Consider the following 26,401-nt stretch of genomic DNA (forward strand, 5'->3'; position numbering starts at 1 on the left):
TGTATATCTCTCCATCTGCTTGTGTCATCTTTGATTTCTTTCATCAGTGTCTTACAGTTTTCTGAGTACAGGTCTTTTGTCTTCTTAGGTAGGTTTATTCCTAGGTATTTTATTCTTTTTGTTGCAGTGGTGAATGGGAGTGTTTCCTTAATTCCTCTTTCAGATTTTTCATCGTTAGTGTATAGGCATGCAAGAGATTTCTGTGCATTCATTTTGTATCCTACTACTTTACCAGATTCATTGATTAGCTCTAGTAGTTTTCTGGTAGCATCTTTAGGATTCTCTATGTATAGTATCATGTCATCTGCAAACAGTGACAGCTTTACTTCTTCTTTTCCAATTTAGATTCCTTTTATTTCTTTTTCTTCTCTGATTGCCGTGGCTAGGACTTCCAGAACTATGTTGAATAATAGTGGCGAGAGTGGACGTCCTTGTCTTCTTCCTGATGTTAGAGGAAATAGTTTCAGTATTTCACCATTGAGAATGATGTTTGCTGTGGGTTTGTCATATATGGCCTTTATTATGTTGAGGTAGTTTCCCTCTATGCCCACTTTCTGGAGAGTTTTTATCATAAATGAGTGTTGAATTTTGTCAAAAGCTTTTTCTCCATCTATTGAGATGACCATATGGTTTTTATTCTTCAGTTTGTTAATATGGTGTATCACATTGATTGATTTGCATATATTGAAGAATCCTTGCATTCCTGGGATAAATCCCACTTGATCATGGTGTATGATTCTTTTAATGTGCTGTTGGATTATGTTTGCTAGTATTTTGTTGAGGATTTTTGCATCTATATTCATCTATGATATTGGTTTGTAATTTTCTTTCTTTATAGTATCATGGTCTGGTTTTGGTATCAGGGTGATGGTGGCCTTGTAGAATGAATTTGGGAGTGTTCCTTCCTCTGCAATTTTTTGGAAGAGTTTGAGAAGGATGGGTGTTAGCTCTTCTCTAAATGTTTGATAGAATTCGCCTATGAAGCCATCTGGTCCTGGGCTTTTGTTTGTTGGCAGATTTCAATCACAGTTTCAATTTCATTACTTGTGATTGGTCTGTTCATATTTTCTATTTCTTCCTGGTTTGGTCTTGGAAAGTTATACCTTTCTAAGAATTTGTCCGTTTCTTCCAGGTTGTCCATTTTATTGGCATAGAGTTGCTTGTAGTAGTCTCTTAGGATGCTTTGTATTTCTGTGGTGTCTGTTGTAACTTCTCCTCTTTCATTTCTAATTTTATTGGTTTGAGTCCTCTCCCTCTTTTTCTTGATGACTCTGGCTAAAGGTTTATCAATTTTGTTTATCTTCTCAAAGAACCACCTTTTAGTTTTATTGATCTTTGCTATTGTTTTCTTTGTTTCTATTTCATTTATTTCTGCTCTGATCTTTATGATTTCTTTCCTTCTGCTAACTTTGGGTTTTGTTTGTTCTTCTTTCTCTAGTTCTGTTACATGTAAGGTTAGATTGTTTATTTGAGATTTTTCTTGTTTCTTGAGGTAGGATTGTATTGCTATAAACTTCCCTCTTAGAACTGCTTTTTGCTTCATCCCATAGGTTTTGGATCATTGTGTTTTCATTGTCATTTGTCTCTAGGTATTTTTTATTTTCCTCTTTGATTTCTTCAGTGATCTCTTGGTTATTTTGTAACGTATTGTTTAGCCTCCATGTGTTTGTGTTTTTTACGTTTTTTTCCCTGTAATTGATTTATAATCTCATAGCATTGTGGTCAGAAAAGATGCTTGGTGTGATTTCAGTTTTCTTAAATTTGCCAAGCCTTGCTTTGTGACCCAAGATGTGATCTATCCTGGAGCATATTCCATGTGCACTTGAGAAGAAAGTGTAATCTGCTGCTTTCTGATGGAATGTCCTATAAATATCAATTCAGTCAATCTGGTCTAATGTGTCATTTAAAGCTTGTGTTTCCTTATTTATTTTCATTTTTGATGATCTGTCCATTGGTGTAAGTGGGGTGTTAAAGTCCCCCCACTATTATTGTGTTACTGTCGATTTCCCCTTTTATGGCTGTTAGCATTTGCCTTATGTATTGAAGTGCTCCTATGTTGGGTGCATAAATATTTACAATTGTTATATCTTCTTCTTGGATTGATCCCTTGATCATTAGGTAGTGTCCTTCCTTGTGTCTTGTAACATTCTTTATTTTAAAGTCTATTTTATCTGATATGAGTATTGGTACTCCAGCTTTCTTTTGATTTCCATTTGCATGGAATATCTTTTTCCATCCCCTCACTTTCAGTCTGTATGTGTCCCTAGGTCTGAAGTGGGTCTATTGTAGACAGCATATATATGGGTATTGTTTCTGTATCCATTCAGCGAGCTTGTGTCTTTTGGTTGGAGCATTTACCCATTTACATTTAAGGTAATTATCATTATGTATATTCCTATTACCATTTTCTTAATTGTTTTGGGTTTGTTTTTGTAGGTTCTTTTCGTCTCTTGAATTTCCCACTTAGAGAATTTCCTTTAGCATTTGTTGTAGAGCTGGTTTGGGGGTGCTGAAATCTCTTAGCTTTTGCTTGTCTGTAGTGCTTTTGATTCCTCCATTGAGTCGGAATGAGATCCTTGCTGGGAAGAGTAATCTGGTTTTAGTTTCTTCCCTTTCATATCACTTTAAATATATCATGCCACTCCCTTCTGGCTTGTGGAGTTTCTGCTGAGAAATCAGCTGTTAACCTTATGGGAGTTCCCTTGTATGTGATTTGTCATTTTTCCCTTGCTGCTTTTAATACTATTTCTTTGTCTTTAATTTTTGTCAGTTTGATTACTATGTGTCTCAGTGTGTTTCTCCTTGGGTTTCTCCTGCCTGGAACTCTCTGCGCATCCTGGACTTGGGTGGCTATTTCCTTTCCTTTCCCGTTAGGGAAGTTTTTGACTATAATCTCTTAAAATATTTTCTTGGGTCCTTTCTCTCTCTCTTCTCCTTCTGGGACCCCTATAATGTGAATGTTGGTGTGTTTAATGTTGTCCCAGAGGTCTCTTAGGCTGTCTTCATTTCTTTTCATTCTTTTTTCTTTATTCTGTTCCGCAGCAGTGAATTCCACCATTCTGTCTTCCAGGTCACTTATCTGTTTTTCTGCCTCAGTTATTCTGCTATTGATTCCTTCTAGTGTATTTTTCATTTAGTTATTATACTGTTCATCTCTGTTTGTTTGTTCTTTAATTCTTCTAGGTGTTTGTTAAACATTTCTTGCATCTTCTTTTTTTGTGTATGTGGTACATGGGCCTCTCACTGTTGTGGCCCCTCCCATTGCAGAGCACAGGCTCCAGACGCACAGGCTCAGCAGCCATGGCTCACGGGCCTAGCTGCTCTGCGGCATGTGGGATCTTCCGGGACTGGGGCACAAACCCATGTCCCCTGCATCGGCAGGCGGACTCCCAACCACTGCGCCACCAGGGAAGCCCTCTTGCATCTTCTTGATCTTTGCTTCCATTCTTTTTCTGAGGTCCTGGATCATCTTCACTATTATTATTCTGAATTCTTTTTCTGGAAGGTTGCCTATCTCCATTTAATTTAGTTGTTTTTCTGGGGTTTTATCTGGTTCCTTCATCTGGTACATAGTCCTCTGCCTTTTCATTTTGTCTGTCTTTCTGTGAATGTGGTTTTTGTTCCACAGGCTGCAGGATTGTAGTTCTTCTTGCTTCTGCTGTCTACCCTCTCTGGAGAGATTTTTCAATAAATAGATATTTAACTTTTTCAAATGCTTTTTTGTATCAATTATATAGAGATTATGTGGTTGGTCTTTTTTAGGTGGTTAAAATGGTGGATTACATTGATTGATTTTTAAATACTGAACCAGACTTGCATGCCCAGTATAAACCCAGTTGATAGTGGTGTTATTATTCTTTTAATATATTTTATACATTTATATATCATATAATGTATTTCATTTGCTAATATTTTATTAAATATTATTTACTAATAAATAATATTTATTATTTTCTGTCTGTATCTATCAAATGTATTGGACTGTAACTTTCTTTTATTATATTGTCTTTGTTAGATTTTGGTATCAGTGTAATGCTGGTTCTCATGAGTTGAAAAATATTTCTTCTACTATGTTCTGGAAAAGATTGTGTAGAATTATTATCATTTCTTCTTTAACTTTTTGATAAAATTCACCAGTGAAACCGTCTAACCATCTGAAATTTCTTTTCCTGGAAAAAAATTTAAATTAGGCATTCAATTTCTTTACTAGTTGTAAGACTATTCAGAATTTCTGTTTCATCTTGAGTCAGTTTTGATAATTTGTGGTTTTCAAATATTGGCCCATTTTATCTAACTTACTGAATTTCTGCATGTAGAGCTGTTCATAGTATTCCCATGTTATCAGTTTAATGTCTGTAGGATCTGTAGTGTTATCCCCTGTTTTATTCCTGGTATTGGTAATTTATATCTTTTCTCTTATTTTTTGGTATATCTTGCTAGAGGTTTATCAGTTTTATTGATTGTTTCAAAGAACAGCTTTGCTTCCATTGATTTTCTCTACTCTTCTTCTCTTTTCAATTTCATTGATTTCTGCTCTAATTTTATTATTTACTTTCAGCTGTTTGATTTGCATTTATTTTGCTCTTCTTTTTCTAATTCCTTGAAGATAAAATTAGATTACTGATTTAAGAGCTTCTTTTCTAATATAAGCATTTTAATGCTATAAATTTTCCTCTAAGCACTGCTTTAGCTGCACTCCACAAATTTTGAAATTTTTAGTTTCATTTCTTCCAGTTCAAACTATTTTCTAATTTCCCTTGTGATTTTGATAATCCTTTTGATTCATGGATTTTCTAGAAGCCTACTGTTTAATTTCTAAGATTTGAGGAGGAGATTTTTCTGTTAATTTCTTTTCATTACTGATTTCTAGTTTAATTCAGTTATAGTCAGAGAATTTGTATAATTTTATTCTTTTAAATTTGTTAAGTTACATTTTATTATCCAGGAGATGGCCTAATTTGGTGAATGTTCCCTGTACACTTGAGAAGAATGTGTATTCTGCTGCCCTTAGATGAAGCATTCTATAAATGTATATTTAGATCCAATCAGTTGATGGTGTTGATTAGTTCTCCTATAACCTTGCTAAATTTCTGTTTGCAAGTTCTATCAGTTACTGAGAGAGAAGTGTTGACATCTCCAGTGATAATTGTAGATTTGTCTATTTTTCCTTCCAGTTTTCTCATGTTTGCTTCATGTATTTAGAAGTTGTTTGGTGCATACACATTTAAGATTATTGTGCTTTCTTGGTAAATTGATCCTTTAAGCAGTATGCAATGTCTCTTTTTATCTCAGTTAATTTTTTGGTCTAAAATATACCTTGTCTAATATTAATATAGCAATTCCAGCCTTCATTTGACTATTGTTATTATGTTGTATCTTTTTCCATTCTTATACTTCTAATCTACCAATATTATTATATTTGAAGTGAGTTACTTGTAAATAGCATTTAGTTTGATCATTTTTATCCATTCTAAATGTTTATCTTTTAATTGGTGTGTTTAGACTGTTTGCATTTAATGTAATTATTGATATATTTTGATAGGCCTATCATTTTGTTGTGTTCTATTTCTTCTTTCTCTTTTTTATTTCCTCTGTTTACCATTTCTTGCCCTCTTTTGGGTTATTTAAACATTAAAATTTTTTTAAATTGACAGTTGTAAGAAATAATAGCTCTCCCTTGTACAGTTTGCTCTGTTTCCTCTAATTTTAATGCTTTGCAAAACTACAGTATAATATTGAATCAGGATATTGACATTAATACAGTCCACTAATCTTATTAAGATTTCCTCAGTTTTACTTGTATCCATTTGTGTGTATGTATGTGTGTATTAAGTTCTATTGATATATAATTTAATCATCTATGTATGTTTGTGTATCCACCACCCCAATCAAGACCCAGTCAAGGGTCCCTTGTGTTTCTCTTGTGTTGTAACCGTATTCACCTTCCTTCAGCTCCCCCTGCCCTAACCCTTGGCAACCACTAATGTTTCCTCTCTTTCTAAAAATTTTTTATTTCAAAAATGTTATTTAAATGGAATCATATAGTATATAACCTTTGGGATTGGCTTTTTTCACTCAGCATAATTTTCTGGAGATTCATCCAAGTTGTTGCATGGTTAACAGTTTGTTCCTTGTCATTGCTGAGTAATAATTCATGGTATATCAGTAACACAGTTTGTTTAACAATTCACCTGTTGAAGAACATTCCAGGCCAATCCCAGTTTTTGACCATTACAAAGAAAGTTGCTATGAATACTTATGTAATGTTTAAATATTTTTTAATATTCCATTTTAGTTTATCTTTTTTGCATAATATCTCTTAGTATGGTTTCATTGCTCTGGGGACTACAAAAAACATAGTTAACTTTTCATTCTACTTAGAATCAGTATTTTACTACTTCAGGTAGGATGTAGAAACCTACCATCATGTAAGGCCTATTACTCTTCTCTCCTTTATGTTACAGTTGTCTTATTAATTATTTAGTACAGCTTATTAGTTATTTAATACAACTTATTATAGTTATATTAAATGTTTATCTACCCAGCTGGATTCAGGCTACAAGTTCCAACTAGATCTATGGGTTATGGTTCCATGTCAAATTTATTTGCAGAGCCTTTGCAGTGCTATTGGATTTGTCCCAGGTATGCACCACCAACAGTCAGTCTGGGACTTGAGCTGTGGCTTATCCTGTTCCCTTCACAAAGTCTATGGTAGGCAGTTTAGGAATAGATCCCTATACACACAGGCTGGGGATCTGTCCATGAGTTCATAAATGGCTTTATGGGGTCACTTTTCCCAGCTTCTGCCTCCTCACACTCTCTCAGATATGTTCATGTTCCCTGGGTGTCCTCTTTTCACTCCTCCTGGCCAGAAAGCTGAGGCTTTACTTATCCTGCTCTGTCAGGGCTGTGGTGTGAGGAAATGGAGAATGAAATGGGGGGCACTATTTCTTCCACTTACTCTGAGCATTAGCAGACCCCTTTCCTGCTTCTCAAACCAGAACAAGGGAGTGTGTTCTATAGCTCTCTTTGTCTGCACCAGTGCCCATTCTAGGTTTCAGCTGTGTTGCATCCAGGCTGGGGCTACTGGAGGGGAAAAATGGGATTTGATGATACTTTGAATTATGTCCCTCCCCCAATCTATCATTTTACTGTCAGAGTCCTCAAATAGCTGATTCATGCATCCTGTCTACAGTTTATAGCTGCATTCAATGGGAGAGACAGAGAGGAGTGTATTTTTTCCATCTTACTTCATCCATTTTGTCTTTTAAACATTTGTTGACACTTGACACATCCATCTACAGGTGTTTCTTTTTAGTTCTCTTTGTCTTTAAGAACTTGTTCTTTTGTTTAAAGTTCTTTATAATTTTTGTAAAGGTCTTAAATTAAGAAAAAGAGGAGATGGTCAATCTTCTGTCTTTGTTTCATGGATTCTAATAAAATTGTGTTCTATGCAAACTTTGACTATTTTTTCTTGCTTTTTTCAGTATGATTGTTGCTTTTTTAGTTCCATTTCAAGTTCTCAGGGTTTTTTTAACTGTTCTTTGTTTGTTTTGTTTTCTTTTATAACAGGTAACAGGGGCATCTGTTAGAAAATTGGAAGAATTAATTGGAAGTCTGCTGTTTTGTTTTTTCCAGAAGGCTAGAATAGAGCTTTTCTCCAATTTTAGAATACAAATATATACATATATGATAAAGAAGACATTTTCCCTCTCTTTATGTTAACCAAATAAAAATATTTTAATTTGTTCATACTATGATAATAAAAATCCTTTATATCTGTATATTGCTCTCAGAGAATCTTAACATTAGTTCTTTAGTTAGATTTGATAATAACAGATTTCCTTCTTATGCATCAACATCTACCATGTTTTTTGAGAAGGATTATTTTTATTTAACTCTCTTTGGGATTTTTGCTGCCTATCTTTACTAATTAAGTACCAAAGTGTCCTCAGAATTGTGAAACCTTTGCTGAGTAGTAATATCTATTCTAGTTTAGTTGGTTTTTGAATATTTTCAACCTTCCTTGTTCCTTTTATTTTAAGATTGTCGTAAGCATAGACCTTTAACTTAATGCCTTCATGTGATAAAGGAGAAACTGGGGTTTGGAACTAGATTTTATCCACAGGTACACTGCTTTTAACTTTCACTTTTTATTAACGAAGCTAATGTGAAAGCAAAGTGTTTTCTGTTGCCAGTATAACTTCTTTAATTAAAAATGAAAGTTATAAGGTAATAGTGCCATGGGTGAAGTTCTAATGTCATCAGAATGGGGAAAATGGGTTTAAAATTGAAATGGTTGGCATGATGGTGACTATAGTACAGAATCAGGAGTTTTGACACTTTATTTAATGGAAAATGGATACCAATGCCTTAAACTCTTCTAGTATTAACTTTAAAAAATTATAAAACTGTAAGAGGCATGACTATGAGAAAAGCACTGATGAAAGCCGAGGATGCCCTGGGAAGGTGGGAGTTTGAAAGATTAAAGCATGAATACTCGAGGTTTCAAACTCTGAAAGAATGTGTATCGTGAACTTAAATTAGGTCAGGCAAAGCAGAATTCCTCCTTCACTTTTACCAGCCTCATAAAGTTGGCAAGTATGTGAAACAATCATTCTGGAATGTACTGAACCTGATTATAGCAAAATCCCAGCGAGAAACCCTGGTCTACAGTCTTTGTGCCAGTGGGAGTGGCATTAGGAGTTCATTTTCTTGACTAAAAAGTAAAGTACTGTCAGACAAGTGTTTTTTAATGGAGAGTCTTAAGATCCCTCTCTCTAATTTCCATTTATATCAGAAAGTATCTTTTCAAACAATAGTTTCCCATTCATGAAGACCTCAACCTATTGATATCAGTGTATCTGTCATGCCTGTGCAGTCCACTCAGTAGAATTTCTAATACTTTGTAGAATTATGTTCTTTTCCCCCCAGAAAAAGCCAAGTGTTATACCAATCATGTCGTTTTACAAAATATTAATAGATTTTCCCAATATCAGTATTATACACAGAGATATTCCAGGCATACAGCATGTTACATCTACAAAGACTTTAACATAAAAATGTCCTTGGCTTGGGACTCACAGTAAAAGTGTAATAGTAAAACTAAATTAATTTCACGGTAATTTATCATCCCTAAAATTTAAAGTGGGAGAAGGCAAAGGGTCTTTCAGTCAGGTACCTTCGCCATGTCTTCCAACAAGAACTGAAAGCTGAGATTTAGTGAAAACAAACTAAAGGGTAGTATATCTGGGTAAATGTAACAGGAATTTTTTTTCCCCTGAGTTCGCATACTTGACCAAGTCAATAGACATTGAGTCCCAACAACACTGACGCCTTTAAAATGTTCAGTTTTTACATGAAGCAACTGTGGCCGACAGAGAGGACATTATGAGAGCACCAGGCACCAGTTGGAATGGCTGTCCAGGGCAAGCAGAACTCCCACACCCCACTTGCCTTCAGGGCCTAGAAAGCTGGGGGTACCCCATCCCCTCCCACATCAGACCTCTGTGCCCAGCCTGCCATGTGTTCAGGAAGAGACCATGGGGCCCCACTGTTCTAGCCTTCATAGAACAGAGGGGACCACACGTATCAGGAGACAGACAGCAGCCATTGCATGAGTTTCTGAATAAGCATAACCAGCCTTCCCAAAGTGTCCTTCATCTTCTGCTAAGTTATTTCATAGGTTGATCTGGGAGGGAATTCTTCCTCTTTACAGCACCTTCTAGGGATGGCCAACCATTATCTCCAACCATTTCACCTGGAAATCTCCAAAGAGTGTTACCAAAAGTGGGGTCTGGCTGCTCATTGCTCAAAAGCCAATGAAGAGGCAAGGTTGGTGGAAAGGAAAGTTTGCTTTATTTTGCCGGCAACTAGTGGGGAGTGGGGGTGGCAGACACCTGTCCAAAGACTGACTCCACCCCCTGACAATCAGGGGGCAAGAGCTTTTATAGACAGAGGGAGGGGGCTACACGTAGAACACAGCTCTGACAGTCATTTTTTTTAAAAAAAAAATTTATTTTTTGGCTGCGTTGGGTCTTTGTTGCTGCATGCGGGCTTTCTCTAGTTGCAGCAAGTGGGGACTACTCTTCGTTGCAGTGCGCAGGCTTCTCATTGCAGTGGCTTCTCTTGTTGCAGAGCACGGGTTTTAGAGCGTGCGTGCTTCGGTGGTTGAGGCGCGTGGTCCCAGTAGTTGTGGCTCGCGGGCTATAGAGCACAGGCTCAGTAGTTGTGGCACACGGGCTTAGATGCTCCGGAGCATGTGGAATCTTCCCGGACCAGGGCTCGAACCTGTGTCTCCTGCATTGGCGGGTGGATTCCTAACCACGTGCCGCCAGGGAAGTCCTCTGACAGTCATCTTGAAATTAGTTACGCAGTGGTCTGATCAGTGTCATCTTGATTGTTTTAAGTACAGTTCGTCTTTAGTTCCAGGGTTGGTTTGCTCCCATTTCTTTGAGGCCAGTTCTTGGAATTGTGGCAGCTTACGTCATGACTACAGTTTGGTCATCATGTAGTTAACTTCTTCCACCTCGTGGGGGTTTCAGTATCTAAAAGACAGCTCAAAGGATATGGCTCAGGGGGACTTCCCTGGTGGTCCAGTGGTTGAGACCTTACGCTGCCAGTGCAGGGGGCGTGGGTTTGACCCCTGGTAGGGGAACTAGGATCCCATGCATGCTGCGCAAAAAAAAAAAAAAAAAAGATATGGCTCAGAATATTATCTATAGCCCTTGAGGAGGAGGTAAAGGTCTTTGACTTTGCTTAATGACTAAACTATTATTATTTGGTCTCCTTTGACTGTTTTCCTTTGTTTCTGCATTTTCTCACTTCTCTGATTATACTTATTCTTTGGCTAAAGTTTTTCTACAGACAAAAGCAGGCTGAGGACATGAGGGGCAAGGACCATCGGGTTCTGCTCCATTTCAAAAGGACATGCAGGTCCTGTTGACATCCCATTGTGTTTTCAGGAGCTTTGCAGATTTGTCTTTGGTGTGTTTTCCAGTCCTGTGCTTTTCTTCATTCTCCCCAAGTGATTCATTAGTATTTTTCCTATTGTAAAGTATTATCATTAATATCCAAATTAATAGTCAAGGAAGCATCCAAATTTAGGGCAGTGATTTTTCTAAAGGAAACTGGGCTAGTTGCTTTCTTTCCTAACAAAAACCTCATTTTGCTGGATTTTTAATTTATTCTTGAAATAGCTTTATTGTTTTTATGTGTTTATAAAATGAAATACATACTCTTTGCAAATCTAAGGAAAGTCCCTAAAAATACAGAGGTTAGAAAAGACTACCCAGAATTCCACTTCTTGGAGACAGTCTCTCTTTCCACTTGATTTAAATCCTTCTGGTCCTTTTTAGGGAACTAGAAATACAGCTGTCTGTATGTGTGCGGTGCATAACTACACTCTCTCTTTAGAACACTCCCAACTCCCTTGTCTCCCCTATTTGCCCGGTAGCTCCCAAACTTGGTCCTACTTTAATTTTATGACTATGAACCTCAACGGGGCCCTTAGCACAGCTCAGCAATATGAATCCATTTCCCCAGTCAGTTCACTCTACCACTCTCTAAGACTGCTGTTTTATGCCTTCTTTTCTCTCCCCCAATCCTTAACACCCTTTCCCTTCCTCACATTCACATAATGACCTTGTTTCTTATTTCACTGAGAAAATAGAAGCAATAAAATGAAAGTTGTCTCATGGCCCAGCCATCAGATCAAACCCACCAGCCTCCCTGGCCCCTGTTCCCACTGTGGCTCTCCTCCTGCTGCGAGCAACCCCCATGCATGCAGTACATCCCATCCCTTCTCCTAGTCAGTGGTTTTGCTCCTGACAGGGCTTGACCATCACTTCGTTCTTCCACGCATCAGTGTTTCTCTCAACTCCTTCACTCTCAGTAGCATAGAAGCACGCTGTGCTCTCAACCATCTTAAAAACACTTCTTGTCCTCATGTCTGCCCCACCTATGACGACATTTGTCTTTTCCCCTTTATAGCAGAACTTCTCAAGAGTTGGTAGACTCACCACTTCCACTTTGTATTGACTGTATTTCCTTATGTTCTGTATTCCTGATTCTTTGGCATTTCAGGCCTTTTTCCTGGGGAGACTGCTCCTCTCAGGGCTAGCTAATTCCTGGAGTTAGCAAAGGACTCCCCTGCAGGCACCTATGATATACAAACCAATCAATTCAGAGCCCACACACCCCAACCATCTCCTTAGTCAAACTCTCACTCACCAAACCAGTATTCCCCCTACCCTAAGTCACTCCAAGGCCCAAGGTACTGGGCAACCAGTGACCATTCCTATAGCCCAGAGCCAGCTGAAATTATCCAAACAATCCAATTCTAAGCTTAACCTACCTGCCTGGTTTTTCTTTTTTACACATCCTGCCTGGTTTTTCTCTTTCTATGACTGTAATCAGATGTTTGTCCCCAGCATTCCTCTGAAACAGATCTTGGAAGCACACCAGCTTCTTGCCAAATTCAATCGTTAATTCTTGGTCCTCCTGTTACTTGAGCTCCTATCAAACTTGATAGATTCTCATCATTTTCTTTTTTTTTTGGTACGCGGGCCTCTCACTGTTGTGGCCTCTCCCATTGTGGAGCGCAGGCTCCGGACGCGCAGGCTCAGTGGCCATGGCTCACGGACCCAGCCACTCTGCGGCATGTGGGATCTTCCCAGACCGGGGCACGAACCCATGGCTCCTGCATCGGCAGGCGGATTCTCAACCACTGCGCCACCAGGGAAGCCCCATTTTCTTTTAAAAATTTCTTCACTTGAGCTCTGGGACTCTACACTCTCCAGGAGCTTATCTTTCTTTACTGGCTGCTCCTTCTCAGCTTCCTTTGCCCAGCTTTCTCCTTTTCTCTTCTTTTTTAAAAAAATTTTGGGGCTTCCCTGGTGGCGCAGTGGTTGAGAGTCCGCCTGCCGATGCAGGGGACATGGGTTCGTGCCCTGGTGGCTGAGCCCATGAGCCATGGCCGCTGAGCCTGCACATCCAGAGCCTGTGCTCCGCAACGGGAGAGGCCACAACAGTGAGAGGCCCGCGTACTGCAAAAAAAAAAAAAAAAAAAAAATTTATTGGAGTATAGTTGATGTACAATGCTGTGTTAGTTTCAGGTGTACAGCAAAGTGAATCAGTTTTATATATATATATACACACACATATATCCACTCTTTTTTAGACTCTTTTCCCATATAGGCCATTACAGAGTATTGAGTAGAGTTCCCTGTTGCTATACAGTAGGTCCTTATTAGTTATCTATTTTATATATAGTTGTTTGTATATGTCAATCCCAGTCTCCCAATTTATCCCTCTTTCTTCTCCCCCCTGGTAATCATAAGTTTGTTTTCTACATCTGTGACTCTATTTCTGTTTTGTAAATAAGTTCATTGGTACCGCTTTTTTAGATTCCATATATATAAGTGATATATGATATTGATATTTGTCTTTCTCTGTCTCACTTACTTCACTCAGTACGACAGTCTCTAGGTCCATCCATGTTGCTGCAAATGGCATTATTTCATTCTTTTTTATGGCCGTCTTTCTCCTTTTCTTGATGTCCACATGTTCCCCCAGGGCTCCATCCTCAGGCAGCTTCTCATGTCTGTCTACTCTCAGGCTGTAGGTGATTGCATTCAGCCCCATGACTTTAAATGCCATCTATGGACTGATGCTTCAGATGTTTTTATTTATTTTTTTATTGAGGTAAAATTTTTATAACATCAAATTAACCATTAATCGTTTCAAAGTGTACAATTCTATGGCATTTAGTATATTCACAGTGTTGTGCAACCATCTCTTCTACCTAGTTCCCAAACATTTTCATCACCCCAAGAGGAAGCCCCATACGCATTAAGCCTCATTACCTATTCCCTCCTTCCCAAAGGCCGTAGCAACCACTAGTCTGCTTTCTTTCTCTATGGATGTACCTATTCTGGAAGTTTCATATAAATGATGATTCCCAGTTGTCTTATCTCTAGCCAGTAGCTCTCCCCTGCGTTCCTGACACCTATATACAACTGCCTACTTGACACCTTCCCTGGCTCTTTAATTGATATAGCAAACTTTGTGTGTCCCAAAACATACTCTTGAGTTACTCCTTGTCCTCCCCTGACTTTCCCCATCTCAGGATATAGCACCACCATTCACTTAGTTCCTCACTCCAAAAAACTAGGAAGTACGCGATTCTTGTTTTCTGCCTTCATTTGTTTCTCCTCCTTACTCCTCTCTTTTTCTTATTCCTTTTCCCACCAGTTTTGTACAGCAAAGCAAGGAGGCTTCGGTGATGGCAAGAAGGAGAGAGCGATGAGACAATCGCCTGATCTTGTTTGGCAGATCTTGTTGTATCCGGGAGAATCTGGTGCAGATTATCTAAAGAAGGAAAAGCAGGCAGTTTCTACATCAGAAGCTGCATGGGATAGCTGTGTGCTTGAAGGGGAGGGTCCGGCCACTGCAGTCAGGACTGGGGACAGGCACTGGTAGCAGTCATGGGGCAGCTCAGGGCTCCTCTCTGGGGAGGGGGTGGGGAGTCCCCGTTAGTCCAGCATCAGGAGGCTCTTTCTGCAAACTGTAAAGCTGTCTCCCCCCTCCCATCAGTCCTCATTGGTGTCAGTGTCCAAATTCAGGTTCCTCTGATGGTCTCTGCCACTGTTCTCTGTTTAAGTGGGTATATTTTGGCTTTAGCATGTCATTCTTCATTCTGTCTGTTTCAGATGTGTTACCAGTAAATATAAATTAGGACCAGGCAAATTTTCCTTCTTTTGGAATTTCAAATCAAATATTTAAAATTGTTGTTTCTTCTTCACTTTAAGCCCCAAGTGTGTCAGCACATGCCAACCAGCATGCAAGGAGGGAATCTTGCCTTATGTTGCTGGCATTTTTCTGTGATAGATGTGCAAAGATCTGTTAGCAATTGAGGATTGATTTCATTGTCCAAGAGATTTGGGGACGGAAAGTTTGGCACCACAGGATATTTTGGGATCCAGGAAGTGGGACATGTGCATTATGCACATTTCTTTCACTGCTGTGTAGTAGCTGCTTCTCTATCAGATGAGTTGGGCTTCCTGGAAAGAAAAGATTTGGGGGCATAGAATTGTATAGAGGGCCTAATGAGTGTAGAAGGACTTCATGTACAGCATTTTAAATACTTAAAAAGGAATAGAAACTTATTTTGAAACTTAATAGTTAGCAATATTATAAGTAAAGTGGGTTGATTTTTTAAAACCTAGAGTAGATTTTATTTAAAACTGAATATTTAACAGCTAATTGGGTAAGCCTAAAGGCTTGAACTTACACGTCTATGAATTTAGGCCTTGCGTTTTTGACACCTTGGATCCTATTCTCCTTCCTTTGCTATTTTTTAACTTACTGCAACAGATGAGGGGCTCTTAAACCATCTGTTACCCTTTCTTTCTTCTTCTTTTTAACCATATAGAGTCGCTCAAGGCAAGAAGACCCAGAGCCAGCAAGACTGAAACAAAAAGCAAAGGAGGTAAGCATGGCATGAGATCATTGGGTTTGACATTTCAAGGCTTGCGCCTATTAATTTTTTATGCCCTGCTACTTGTATATCGTTAATAAAAATCTGACGAAAAACTTTTTAGGATGTATTTGTTGCTTTGGCTTTGATCTTAATGTTTGCAAACTAATACATTAATACATGTGAAGCCTTAAGGAGTTTTTCTAAGAGAATATTTCCATACATTACATTTTCATTTCCATTTTAGGTAGCTGAGCCTCTGTGGGGTTGTTGATGGCGGTGGCATTCGATTTTGGTTGGGAAATGTATCTCTTTGCCTGCTGTTAAATGTCACCTCCTAAGCATGTGAAACCTTGTCATCAATATTTTACCTAAATTCACTTATGTAAGATCCGCACTTCTAAGAGGTGTTGCCATTTCAAATTCTTCATTTTGGAAAGATATATGAAACTCCATTCAGTTATTTGTAATAGTAAAACTCATCCCAAATCATCTAATCACAGGGCTTGCAATCTAGTTATCAAAATTTCGCTGAGGTTAAGCTAGAGATCAGCTCAGTTGAATGTGATTATCTTTGCTCCCTTTAAGGTGCCTGTTCCCTAGTAGTGGCAGCTGTGACTGACTCATAGAGTTGCAGTAAACTCGGTTGTCTAGAAACATAAGTCACGCCAGCTAAAACGTGTCATTTTGTTACTTATATGTTATGTTTATGTCCCCAAATGCAAAATGTAGTCATGGCATGACAAAATGTTCACCAAAAACTTCTAAAAAATATTTGAGATTTGAGAGTCTAATGAATAATTAGATCACATTTGAAATTTTGCTTTGTAAAAATAAGTAGATATGAAACTTGAATTATTACTCATTAAAAAATGATTGCTTACCCGATTTTGAATACTTTGCTGTGACACATGGGTGAATAGGCTGTTGAAATGGCTCTTTCAGTTGTGCTTTACTCTAAAGTGACTGTGAAATTCTTTGAATATTTATGATTTATGCTGAGTGTCATACAACCTTCAATAGTTTTCAGATTTTTATCCTTGTAAGTAATGTTTGAAATGTCTATCATATTCTGATTTCTGTGTGGTTAATTATTCAGGTAGATGTTAAGTACCTTTTTCCTAGAGGAGAGGGAATGGAGAAAAACACACTGTACAGGAAAGCAAAATTAATTCACTGTGGTGATCATTAAAATAACCACCAATCACAGTGATCATTACAGAAATTTCTTTTACTATTGTTCCAAAAAAGATGAAATCGTTACAACTATGATTATTTTTTAGATCCACTAGAGGGAGTAAAGCTGTACAGATATGTACTTTTAAATGAAAAAGATTTGTTTGTCATTGAGTTAGTAAATAAATTCGTGGTAATAGTATTACCTAAATTCAACAGCCGTGGTATTTTAAATCTTTCTTTTTATTTGTGAATGTTGCTGGGTGGTTGATTTAAACTTTAAAACAGCTTTTCGGTGACAGAGGGGAGTGCTCTATACTTTCACACATTTGTCCTACTTCTTTCTGTCCCTTCTAATGTAATTCCTTAATTTTCTAATTCTGCTTACTGTCCTGAGGCAATTTTGATAAGCAAATAAGTTCTAGCATTAAAAAAAAAGGAAGCTTTTGAAATTCTGCCTTTCATTTTTTGAGAGATTGTGTGTTTGGTTTGGTAGCCCCACAATAGGGAATAAATGATTACAATTTCATTTCGACTGCAGCTTTCAAGAACGTGTCTCTGTTCTTGGACCTCCTGGTGGTCTCTCCATGACCAGTGCTTTGGCTTGGCGGGTAAATGACACCCTCCCAAACAGGAGATTTCGTCTCATCTTCTGTCTTCCATGAAGTGATGATAATAAGAAGCTTCAAATTTAATGTGTTTCATTTTTCAAAACTTAAAGAATTTAAAATAATTCATACACAGTGTTTTACAAATGTTAAAAAGTACTGAAGGGCTTGCAATGAAAAGCACAGCATTGGGCTCATCTTCCCTTCTGCACATGTCACTCCTCAGAGCAATCACTTTATAAAATAAAATTTTTATTGAGGTAAAATTTACATACAGTGAAATGCATAGTTGAAAGTCTTCAAATAAATTGGTTTTGATTAATTGGTACAGTTGTGTGACTACCATCACACTCAAGATACAGGTCATTTCTGTCACTCCAGAAAATGCCCTCATGCCCCTTCTTGTCAAAATTAATTCACCATAGTGACTATTAAAATGACTACTGATTAGAGTGATTGCTATAGAAATTTCTTTTTCTACTCTTTCCAAAAAGGTGAAATAGTTATAAATATGGTTATATTTTAAATCTACTAGAGGGAGTAATGAAGTCCAATTTATCAGTTTTTTAAAAATTTTATCTCTTATGCTTTTAATATCATTTCTGAGAAATCATTGCCTAACCAAGGTCACTAATATTTACTCCTTTGCTTTTTTCTAAGAGTTTTATAGTTTCAGTTTTTACATTTAGGTCTTGATGTATTCTGAGTTACATTTTGTGTATTGTGTGAGGTAAGTGTCCAAATACATCCTTTTGTGTGTGGCTATCCAGTTGTCCCAGCACCATTTGTTGAAAAGACTGTTCTTTCCCCCATTGAATTGTCTTGGTACCCTTGAAGAAAATCAGTTGGCTATGAATGTAAAGACTTATTTCTGGAGTCTTGATTCTCTTCCATTGATCTAAATGTCCATCCTTATGCCAGTACTGCACTATGTTGATTTATGGTAGCTTTGTAGTAAGTTTTGAAATTGGGATGTATAAGTTCTCCAACTTTCTTTTTCCAGATTATTTTAGCTCTTTTGTGTCATTTTTCATTTCCATATGAATTTTAGATCAGTTTGTCAATTTCTGCCAAAAAAAAAAAAGGCCTGCTGGGATTCTGATAGGGATTATATTGAGACAGATCAGTTGGCAGAAAATTGCCATGTTAACAATACTGAGTCTCCCAGTCCATGAAGATGTAATGTCTCTCCATTTGTTTAGATCGTCTTCTTTAATTTCTTTCAATAATGTTTTATAGTTTCAGAGTATAAGTTTTATACTTCTTCTGTTAAATTTATTTCTAAATATTTTTCTTTTTGATACTATTATGAATGGAACTGCTGTCTTAATTTCATTTCAGATGTTCATTGCTAGCACATAGAAGTAAAATTGATTTTTGTTTGTTGATCATTTTTATTTTTTGTATGTTGATCTTCTATCCTGCAAACTTGCTATACTCACTTATTAGTTGTAGTCCTCTTTTTTTTTTTAAAGTGGATTTCATAGGGTTTTCTATATACAAGATTATGTTGCCTGAGAATAAAGATAGTTTATTTCTGCCTTTTCAGTCTGGATGCCTTTTATTTCATTTTCTTGCCTTATTTCCCTGTCCAGAACCTCCGGTACAATGTTAAGAATAGACATCCTTGTCTTGTCCTCAATCTTAGGAGGAGAGCATTCAGTCTTTTGGTAGAAAAAAGTTTTAAGTTTGATGAAGTGCATGTTATCAATTTTTTTCTTTTATAATTAGTGCTTTTTGTGTTCTTAGAAATCTTTGCCTATATTTGTCCTGCACCCCAATTCCAGTGTTGTTTGGGAGTGTTTCCCACACCAACAAGCAATGCTCCTACACCCACTGGTGTCCTACAGTCAACTCAGTTCTGACACTATCTACCTGGAGATAGGGTCAGAGGCATAGGTTAAGAGCTCAGTCCCAGAAGACCACCCTCCACTTGCAGCAAAGCCCACAACCAATTGCAAGCCCAGGTTGTTAACCTGTGCTTCGGACTGACCAAACCACTACAGATTGGAGGTTCCCACAACCCTCTCTTTGGGTATGATTAATTTGTTAGGGTGGCTCACAGAACTCTGGAAAACCATTTATTCACTAGACTGCTGGTTTGTAACAAAGGATATTAAAGGATATGAATCAACAGCCAGATGAAGAGATACACAGGGCAATGTATTGAACAAAGGAGCTTTATACTCCTGGAGTTTGGACCTACCAAGATGGTGGGTGGAAGTGTTCTGGTTCCCCAGCTTGGCAGCTCTCCAAACCCCATCCTTTCAGGTTTTAACGGAGGCCGCATTACATAGGCATGATTGATTAAATCCTTGACCATTGGCGATTGATTCAACCTCCAGCCCCTCTCACTTCCCCAGAGGTTAGGGGGATGGGACTGAAAGTTCCAACCCTCTAATCACATGGTTGGCTCTCCTGGCCACCAGCCTCCATCCTTAGGTGCTTTTCAAAAGCACCTTAATAACATAAAGAGACACCTTTACCTCTCACTACAGGATATTCCAAGGGTTTTAGGAGCTCTGTGTCAGAAACGGGGTGAAGACCAAATATATATTTTTTATTATAAATCAATATCACAGTCTACTTAAGGTTATGAAGATTTTCTCCAATGTTCTCTATAGAAGTTTTGTGGTTTATTGTATAAGTTTATGTCTATGATCCATTTCAAATTAATTTTTGTGTAGTTGTTGATTTCTCCCTTTATTTTTGTCATTTTTGCTTCATGCATTTTTGAAGCTCTGTTATTAGGTACATACACATTTAGGATCATTATAGCTTCCTGATGAATTGCTCCTCTATAATTATAAAATATTCCATTTTATCTTTAGTAATACTCTTTGTCTTGAAGACTGCTTTTCTGATGTTAAAAGTACTTCATTTACATTTAATGCAATTATTGGTGTGGTTTGAGTTTAAGTCTACTGTCTTGTGATTTGTTGTTTTCTTCTTTTGGCCTTCATTCCTTTGATCCTTTTATCCTGCCTTCTTTTGGATTAATTGAATGTTTTCTGATTTTATTTTATTTCTACTATTGACTTTTTAGTTACACCTATTTTTATTATATATTAGTGGCTGTTCTAAGGCTAACAATATGTATCCTTGATGTATTAAAAGCTATTTAGAATTACATTGTACCATTGTTCACATCTACCACTTCTCATTTCACACCTTATACTTCCCACATCACAATTCATACTTCACACTTCACAAATTAAATAACCTTAAAATTGAATCATTCCATTTATTCACTCTCCCACCTCATCCTTTATGCTATTGTTATATCTTTAATTTATCCATACCTTATAAGCCCCACCCTACAGTGCTATTATTTTGCTTTAAACAGTCAGTTTTTAAAGTAAATATGGGAAGAAAAAAGTCTTGTATGTTTACAAAGTTATTTACAATTTCTAGTTTGTTTATTCTTTCCTATAGATTCAGGTTTCCATTGGGTATCACTTTCCTTTAGCCTGAAGAACTTCCTTTAGCATTTCTTGTTTTAAAAGTCTAATGACAAATTCTTTTAGCTTTCATTTATCTGAAAATAGTTTTCGTCTCATTTTTGGAGGGTATTCTCACTGAATATAGAATGCAGTGTTGACAGCATTTTTCTTCAACACTTTAGAGATGTAATTCCATTGTCAGCTGGCTTCCATTATTTCTTACGAGGCATCAGTGAACAGTGTTATATTTTCTCAATTATTTTCTGCTCCTCACCCTCTCCTTCTGGAACTTCAGATGCATACATTGTTAGACCACTTGATATTATCTCAGAGTTCATTGAGACTTTGTTATTTGGAAAGCCTCAGTGCTGACCAAATCCCTCTAACTTGGGAGGATTCCACACTCAAATTGTCTCTCTTGCAGTGGGTGAAAGCTGAAATTTCTACTCTTTCAGCTGCTGCTTTTCAGCAGGCTTCTTAGAGTTTCCCTGCACATTCACAGTTCAGGGTGAGCTAAGCATTTGAGGGGAGTTTATATGCAAATTTGGTGACTCCCCATTCTGTGGTTCCTTTTTTTCCACCTGGCTTTTTCCCTCTGAATTTTCAGCTTCTCTGGCTGCTTCAAACTCTAAGACTTCAAGCCAAATCAGGCTTTCTGTTTCAGTTCTAGCTGCTCCACCCCATACAGGCTAGGGAGTGCCTTTGGGGAAAATTAATAAGAACATTAATCTCACCCAGTACAATTCCCTTATTTCAAGGCTTGAATCCCCTCCTCTTTATGCCTGCTTCAGGTCACTTTCTAGTGCCTACAAATAGTTTTTCAAACATTTTGTCCAGAGTTTATAATCATTATCTACAGAAGTGGTAGTCTGATACAATGTAGTCTTTCATAATTTAAACCACAATTTCACAGCAATCATGTTTAACCATTTCTAGTAAAAGGTCTTTTGCAGTTATTTCTGTACTTGAAATACTATGCTTATGTCTGGATGTCTCAACTTTAGAATTATCTCGTGGATTTTTGCTATGTTATATGAAATTTAACTTAATTTACATGTCTTCCACCTCCATACCAATATAGTTCACTCGTACCAATATAGTTACATCACTGTTTTTAGTTATTTTAATTGTTACCTATGCAACTTTAGATAACCTTCTTAAACCTATATTTCTTATTCATCAACTTTGGACAGTATCTTAATTATCCACATAGTAAAAAAGAGAATATTAGCACTTTTAACTTTCCTTCTCCCTCTTTTATTTTTTTGCCTTCCCACCCCCACCCCACTTCTGTATGCTGTGCCTTCATTTTTGCATTGCCAAGCATAATGACATTTAATTTCTATCACATAAACACAATTATGGTTTCTGTGACTTGCCTATTGCTTGATTCAACACTTATGAATGCAACAAATATTTATTGCGGACCTAGCATGAGCTAGCCCCTGTCCTTGGTGTTGGGGAAACAGCAATGAATACAATAGTAAAGAAAAATCCCTGCCCTTATGGAACATGCTTTCTAGTGGTGGCATTGGTGGTGAGGTGGAGAAAGAAAATAAACAAGATAAAGAAGTAAAATGTTTAGTATGATCATTTTGTTTAGGAGAAAAATTAAGCTAGGAAAAGTACAGGGAGTGTGTGTGTGTGTGTGTGTGTGTGTGTGTGTTTGTGTACACATGTGCACACACAGACCTGTGTGTTTTGTAATTTAGATAGAATGGTCAGAAAAGATCTCTCTAAAAGGTGATATTTGAGTAAAGTTCTGAAGGAGGTAAGGGAATAATCCATGTGGATATCTGGGGAAAGAGTTCTAGGCAGTAAGTACATGTCCATTATAAAGAGTAAATATTGTTTGCCTTAGAGCTAAGAAGAAACTATGTTTCTGTGACAACATTCCTTCCCAGTGATTCCAGGAACCCTACTCTTGTGCTATTCACAGAAGAATGTTCAAAAGAATTTGTTCTTGTACTCGACTAATTGCTCGCAGTCACGTCATGTTTTCCTCTACTTTATATTTAGATTATACCTTTCTTGTGTATTTTCTCCACCCCCTTTGCCGGTTACCTTTCTTTATTCTTGGTGATAGAAGAAACATATGTTATTCATTATATTACTATAGTTTCCAGGTTATTTTCTCCATTACTTAGAATTCATTCAACTCTTTTTTCACATTCACTGACTTCTGCTCACATCTGCTCCAATTTTACAATAATATTTAGTTATTATTCTATGGTGTAGATGTTAGTTTTTCTTAGAGTTTTCTAGTTTTTTTTCTTTTTTGGCCTTGCATTCTGTGCATTTTTAATATTCTCAGTTATTATGAAGCCCAGTCATACTCTCTTATGGAAGCCCCCCACATCTTTTCCTGGATACCTCCCTTCCAAAACCTGCTGTCTTCCTGCTCCAGGCAGGGCTGGTGGCATCTCTGGCTGCTATATAGCTGACATTCTGGTTCCTCCCTGCCCTCCCAGTTCCATGTCTTCTTCTCTATCAGCCAGACCCCTGAATACAGGATTAACTCCTTAAGTGACTTCTTCAGAAGAGGTACATGGGAGGCAAACTCTCTGAGTGTTTGCATGTCTGAAAAGTGCTTTGTTGTGTCCTCAAACTTTATTGATAATTTGGCTGGGTATAGAATTCTAGATCTAAATATCCATCAGCAATTTGAAGGTCATGCTCTATTGTCCTCAAGCGTCTAGTGTTGTTGATGAGAAATCTAATGTGCGTCTGATTCTATTTTTTTTAAATAGCTAACTCTTTTTTCTTTTAGGAGTCTTTTTAAATCTTTCTTACTGGTATTCTGAAATTTCACAGTGATGTATTTATGTTGGGTCTTTTACATTCAGCTTGCTGAACCTTTGAGAGATCCTCTTACCTTAAAGGCTGATGTTATGTCCATATGCTCAAGGGCAGCATGAATGCCTGACTGCTGTTTTTTTTACATTTGGATTTGAGTAGGCAGATGGCAGGTCATTCAGAATCCAGACCCTTTAATTAATTCCTCTATTTCCAGCTCCACTGCTCACGCTGTGGTTGTCAAGCTTGACAATTCTGAGTCTAGAATCTCCTATGCTAGTTTCCTACTCACCGCTACAGGCCTCCCATCTATGTTTAAATCACAAGTTTCTCTGCCCTACCTCTCCAGCTAACTCACATTGTCCATTCCTTTCAACCAAACCTTTGTGAAAATTTCTAGTCCACCAGTGATCCCTCTCGTATTCTCTACATAGTGTAGAAATGAATCTTTTCTATTCTTCTACCATCATTTCCCTGGAGGCTCAGGAGGAAGAGTGTGTCAGATGTCCTCCATTTACCACCCCTTCCCATCTACTCCTCACCCTCTTCTACCCTGACTTTTGTTCCAGGTGGCTGACCTGTAGAGTTACATTAACCACCTTCCCCGCCCTCTGTGTCTGGTTGGATCCAGCCAATGGGGAGCCCAGCAGAAGATCAGAGGGAGGAAAGGGTGAGGCCATGGTATTTATTCCTTCAGCTCTCTCCCTGTGAGGTTGCCTCAGGCTGGCTGAGCCTTCTACTAACAGCCACAGTTTTTACCAGATGGCCCTCTTCACGTAGGCCTCTGGCTCCAGACTGTAGTAGCCTTGCTTCTTCAGGCAGGTGTGGCAAAGGACCCTGGTCTTTCTGGCCCTAGGGCACCACCTATCCTTTATGGGTTTTCCTACACCCCACCCACATATTTGTAAATAATCTCTTTATTAAACTCTTGATTGATCCCATTTAAGTATTGTTTTATTTCCAGATGGGACTGAGATGCAAAGAGAACAAAAATCATATCTGCCTGGTCCACTATACTGGGTCAGCGAATCTTAGATAGTTTTAAAAGCACATAACTTTTTAATGTAGACTGTTTCTATTTATTTATCGCAACCTAACGAAGACTTTTAGGTCCTAATCCTCTGTTACCATTCTGCTTCACTGTTTGTTAGGGATCCTGGAATTTTCCTATAATTTCACAATATTTATTGGTCATAGAGTCCTTTAGAGAGCAGAGTTCTCAGTATGAGATGCCATAACTAGCACTGAATTAGACTGAATTGGTCCAGGCATACCCTTGAGTCTGTTTATGTCCTTGAAGGTTTTTAGCTTACAATGTAGGCACCTGCCTCTGGGTGGTGGTGCCTTGTTACTGACCACTGACCAAGCAAGAAGGGTCTTCTCAGATGAATAGTGACAAACCCAACTCTTGAATTGTGTCTCTTTCAGCCACAAGGAGCTCAGGAATCATTTGTGGGCACATCTGCCTCTTCCTCCAGACTGATGTCCCTAATGTCAGGGCCCATTTCCTCGTTAAGTTTGTGTTGCCAACAGCCAGTCCAGGGGCTGCCCATAGCAGGAGTGAGAACATTATTTGTAGAATGTAAGAAGCTGTCCTCAGAGAGCTATAAAACCATAGCCCCAGTTGAACATCTCTTCTACTCACCCCATCCAGTTTTGCTCCATAAATAAATGACTAGGGGGCTGTGAAACCTCTATGAAGGGTATTCATCTTAGTCCATAGACCCCCGTGTAAAAGAAATGAAGCTTCCTTTTATTCCCTTTAAATCAAAATAAGTTGAATTCTGAATTCCCACATGGCTGGGTTGAGGGAAATTTGATTCCATTCATCCTGGGGAGTGGGAATAAAGTGTCCTCCTTCCCAGGATGTGGGAAGCTTCCTTGGCACCTGGACAATGGGGGACTCATTTTCAGTCTCTGAGTCACCCCGGTGGCCTCATTTCCAAGCTCCCTTGAAGGCAGGTAGCTCTGCAGCTTCTATCATGAGCTTGGTCCTGGGAGCATGGCCAATGCTGGTAGGCTGGGGTTCAACTTCCAGCCTCTGGGGTACACTGAGCTGGTACCTCCCAATGGGGCCTAGCTTTTCCCACTGCTATGGCACCTGATGACTCAGTCCCTCCCCAGGTGGGCAACTTGTGCTCTGTTTGTGCCCTGCTCCATCCCCCAGATTTAGCCTTTGCCCCTCTTGCTTCTTTTCCCTACTCATAGTCTCCTCAAGGAACTCAGGCTTCTGGAAAACCAAAGCCAGAGAGGTTACTTGCCTGTAAGAAACTTATGGTTATCCTTTAGGACAAAGTGTAAGTTCACTTCTCAGTGGACTTCCCCACCACCCATCTGGGCAGGACTGGTGATTGGCCAGGATGCTCTCACCAGTCTGTTGTTAAATGTTTTGGACTCACCCCTGCATCTGGGCATTTGTGTTGGAGTGTTTGCCTCTTCCCCCTCTGCAAGCCTGGACTCCTGACTCATAGCCTAGTTGTGATGAAATAAGTGGCAAATGAGTGGTTACTAATACATGTTCATTCCTTTCCTTTTCCCTTCCTGTTCATGATTTTAATTTTTTCCCTACTGCATTGCAAATTCCTCATTATGACCCTGTTTGTAGTTCATATTCCTCGCAAGTAGCAAGTAATCAATGTTTGTGGAATCCAACCTGCTTCCTTACCTGGATGCTTGGTCTAAGTCTCCACCACTTTTAAGCTGCCGTTTTGTCCTCAATGAGGAACGATCTCCCTCCACTTTGGGTTCTCTGCTTAAAGAAAGGAAAAGAAAAACTTAGGGGGCTGGATCCTTCCTCAGTGGTGGTTTGGGCTGTCACTGTGCTGTCGGGTGGTGTGGAGTTTAAGCCCCCTCTTCCTTCTGCAGGGCCCCAGTGAGTCATCTCCTTAACTGACTGCTTG

The 26,401-nt window shown here is 38.3% G+C and overlaps 1 long non-coding RNA gene across 2 annotated transcripts in view; it reads left to right on the top strand.

Annotated features, from left to right (window-relative positions):
* Window positions 1-26,401, top strand: part of LOC136793041 (uncharacterized) — a 269,126-nt gene that overhangs the window by 110,525 nt on the left and 132,200 nt on the right. For both annotated transcript variants that reach the window (XR_010837772.1, XR_010837773.1), the window contains exon 2: window positions 15,434-15,490. This is a non-coding gene — a long non-coding RNA (uncharacterized lncRNA). The remainder of the gene's footprint in view (window positions 1-15,433; window positions 15,491-26,401) is intronic.

The sequence above is a fragment of the Kogia breviceps genome, chromosome 18 (assembly GCF_026419965.1).
Source record: "Kogia breviceps isolate mKogBre1 chromosome 18, mKogBre1 haplotype 1, whole genome shotgun sequence".
Taxonomy (NCBI): Eukaryota; Metazoa; Chordata; class Mammalia; order Artiodactyla; family Physeteridae; genus Kogia; species Kogia breviceps.